The sequence below is a fragment of the Callospermophilus lateralis genome, chromosome 4 (genome assembly GCF_048772815.1).
Source record: "Callospermophilus lateralis isolate mCalLat2 chromosome 4, mCalLat2.hap1, whole genome shotgun sequence".
Classification (NCBI taxonomy): domain Eukaryota; kingdom Metazoa; phylum Chordata; class Mammalia; order Rodentia; family Sciuridae; genus Callospermophilus; species Callospermophilus lateralis.
Window position 1 is genome coordinate 41,518,989 of NC_135308.1, and position 4,207 is coordinate 41,523,195.

Sequence of the window (4,207 nt, forward strand, 5' to 3'; positions counted from 1 at the left end):
ATCAAGGGGCTACATCTGAAAATGACCTTCTTGCTGGTAGAGTCCTGGAGAATTGCCGCGCATCACATGGCAAAGAAATAGGAGCATATAAGTGTGTCTCTTTTAGTCTATCTTTTAGCTGGGTGCTGTGGCATGAGCCTGTAATCACAGCAGCTCTGATGGCTGAGACAGGAGGATCATGAGTTCAAAGCCATCCCCCCAACTTAGTGAGACTTGAACAACTTAGGAAGACCCTATTTCAAAATAAAACATTTTAAAAATGGGGGAACTGTGGATGAGTCTCAGTGATTAAGCACTTCTGGGTTCAATCCCTTTAGGTACAAAAAAAAAAAAAAAAAACTATGTGGGACTCCACCCTGATGATTTTATCTAATTCTAATCACTGCCCAGTCCCCACCTCTAAATGCCATATTTAGATTAAGTTTTCACCATTTTAATACCTCATAATGGGGAATAAATTTTAATGCATGAAAACTTGAAAGGACTCATTTATGCATATCCAATCCATAGCTGGTAATTATTTTTAAAAGATGAAATATTATGCTTGCCTCTGTAAGAAACAAGGAAAACTCTTCCCTCCCCTTCCTCATCAGTATGTGCCTTTTCCACAGTCATCCATTATGGCCAATGCCTTTCTGCAGAATAGCTAATAAAAACTTCCAGAAAAAAAAAACATTCTTAATACTAAAATATAAGCAATATATACATATGCTTGTGAGAATATAATTTCAGGTGAAAGTCTCCAAAATTTCCTACCAGAGCTGTACCTCTTAGTAAGACAATGAAAGAAACCATATATATCAGGTCCTGGTTTAAAAAAAAAAAAAAAAAAAAAAAGTCTTCTGTGCCAGATAAAGTAATACAAAAATATCAGAAAGAGGGGGATCCAAGATGGTGGGCCAGAGGGAGGCCGCATTGTGTGTCACTCTGTGACCTGGGACTCAAGTTGTGAGAAGACTGCTTCTCTGTGAGTGAAAATTCCTAGTTCCACACAGGGATCAAGGCCACCGTGTGCCCATGCAGGGATCCAAGCCCCAGCATCTGACTAGGTCTCCCAACTACTCGACCACACAGGACCACTGGGTGCTCCAGCAGGACCATCAGCATCAGCAGCTGCACAGAACTTTTGGCCACACACCCAAGAAGAAGTCCCAGATGCCACTCCTATGTAAGACAGCGGGCAGCTACCCACGCGCAGGAGCTCCAGCCACCACTCCTGTGTGGACCCCCATCTACCAACGTGGGGCTCCCCTGGTCACCTCCATCTAGGGACTCTGCAGCAGTAGAGACAGTCTCCTATGTGCAGTAGTCTGTACCTGGGAACTTCACAGAGGCTCTGAAGACAGTGACAGCCACATACTGCATGCCACAGAGCTCATCTCTGAACTCATAGTCCACTGCAATCACCTGGCTCCCCCACCCGACCGACACCTCATCACTGAAAGCAGCCACCTCCATCTTGGGTCACCTTCATCATCATCTTTAGGGGGGCAACTCCCAATTTGAAACTCCGGCTGGCCAGGTACCCAGTTTCTAACTCCTCCCTCTCCCCAGTAGGCTGCTAACCCAGCACATTGACGGCCGAACACAACATAGTGGCAGGTGCACAATGAGCCCAAAGTGCCATACACAAGATCCCCAGAGAGAAAAGTCACTTATTAGGAAGTAGTAAGAGAGAGGGTGTGTGTTATACAGTTTAGAGACTAACATAGAGACCAGGAAACGGGAGGTCTTCAGGTCAGATAAGGAGATAAGACCAGGCACACACATCATACCAGTGGGCCCAAAAAAAGATCCTTGAGGTGCAGTCTCCCTCAGGGATTAGCGGGTGCTACACCCCACTTCCAGGTATCCTCCACCCCAGAACAACCCTCTTACCTTGGTTATCTTCACCATCCTGAGAGTTGAGATACCAGCTAACAACAGACAACACCACCGACTGGATGAGAAAAAAAGCAGGAGAAACACTGATCTCTAACCAAAACAATCCTTGTTTATTCCTTTGAGATTTCTTCTCTTGCCCCTCTTTATTTTCCCGCCTGCACATCCCCAACATATGTGAAACCAAGTACTTTGCATGAATTAGGATTTACAGGACTAGGATGTCTCAATAGTATGTTACTGTTGGGTTGTATATTCTTTTTTTTCTTCTAATTTTTATGATTTTAACATTTTTATTTTTATGTACTCTACTGTCTTCCCACTTACTTGACTACCCAAAATTACTTCCTCTCTCTTCTCCTGCCACTAACCTTCTTTAGATTTCTCTTTCACACTTCCTAAGATATAATAACTCTATATCCTCACCTCCTATCTCCTCAGCTTATTGTCCTACACTTCACAACAGGTTGTTTGTCCACCAGAAGAAACTGTAAACCCTTTTCAAACCTACTGATTATATTGTAGATAATAATTGAATTCACCATTCCTGTACATTGTGACCAAACTATAAACAGCTTAATAGCAACTATTTGTTTTTAGGTTGTATATTGTTTATATTGGGATCTGTTAACATTCTCATTCCCCAAAAAGGACAGGTATTGGAACCATACAGAAACACTATAAGCCTTTAGGGTAAAAATAGTAATGCCCTGGATTCATAGTGATAGAAGTTAAGACACACAGCAACATGAAAAGACAAAGGAAGAAAGTGCCCCAAAACATATCAAGATATCACATTATTAGAATCCATGGCCAGCACAGCAGAACAAATGACAGATAAGGAGTTCAGGATGTATATAATTAAAATATTCTGTGAATTAAAGGATGATATAAGAGAGCAAATTAAGGCAGCAAAAAGGATCATTTGGACAAAGAGCTACATAAACAAATATAGGAAGCAAAAGATTACTTCAATAGGAAGAAGATAGAGATTCTAAACAAACAAACAAACAAAATATCAACAACAACAAAAAAAAAACAGAAATTCTTGAAATGAAAGAGACAATAAACTAAATTAAAAACTCAGTAGAGCAGTCGCCTCGGCAGCCAATGGAGGTGTGTATGACAAGATGAAGCCCATTATCCTGAAGCACTATTCACGGGCCAGTGAGTGGGCGGCCAAATACATCAGGAACTGCATCATCCAGTTTAACCCACAACCAGACAAGTACTTCTCCATGGGATTCCCCACTGGGAGCACCACACTTGGCTGCTATAAGAAACTGATTGAGTACTATAAGAATGGAGACCTGTCCTTTAAATAAGTGAAGACCTTCAACATGGACGAGTATGTGGGCCTTCCTCGGGACCACGCAGAGTTACCACTCTTTTATGTGGAACAACTTCTTCAAGCACATTGATATCCATCCAGAGAATACCCCACATTCTGCATGGGAATGCAGCTGACCTGCAGGCTGAGTGTGATGCCTCTGAGCAGAAGATCAAAGCTGCAGGCGGGATTGAGCTGTTTGCAGGAGGCATCAGCCCTGATGGACATATTGCCTTCAATGAGCCAGGTTCCAGCCTGGTGTCCAGGATTTGTGTGAAGACATTATCCATGGACACCATGCTGACCAATGCTAGGTTCTTCGATGGTGATCTTGCCAAAGTGCCCACCATGGCCCTGATAGTGGGTGTGGGCACTGTCATGGATGCTAGAGAGGTGATGATCCTCATCACAGGCATTCACAAGACTTTTGCTTTGAACAAGGCCATTGAGGAGGGGGTGAACCATAGGTGGACTGTGTCTGCCTTCCAGCAGCATCCCTACACCGTGTTTATATGTGCTGAAGATGCCACCTTGGAGCTGAAAGTGAAGACTGTCAAGTATTTCAAAGGTTTAATGCTTGTTCATAACAAGTTGGTGGACCCCCTGTATAGTATCAAAGAGAAAGAAATTGAGAAAAGCTAGTCTTCTAAGAAACCATACAGTGATTAGCCTATGCTGGGACCTACTCTCAAGTACCTCATAGGAAATTTTCTTTAGGAGAACAGAATTGTATGGTCACTGCAGTAAGTAGGTGAACTTACTCTTCTTGGTTCTGAGGCTAGAAGCCTTATCATGGAGTTCAGTTGTGGAATGACATGAATCAATCTCTGAACAGCGTTCTCCATCATTTTGATGTCCACCACTCCCATGTTAGGGCTTCTTGGCTTTTTGTTCTGCCTTAGCCACTGTTCACATGTACAACACACTCCTGTCAGGAATCTCTATCCTTACGTACACCTATTCTCAAGTGGGTGGGAATTAGAGGCTTGTGTATTT

At 42.9% G+C, this 4,207-nt stretch overlaps 1 pseudogene; it reads left to right on the forward strand.

Moving 5' to 3' along the window:
- Nucleotides 1-3,011: 3,011 nt before the first annotated feature.
- LOC143396529 (glucosamine-6-phosphate deaminase 1 pseudogene) lies at nt 3,012-3,880 on the forward strand (annotated as a pseudogene).
- The last annotated feature ends 327 nt before the right edge of the window (nt 3,881-4,207 follow it).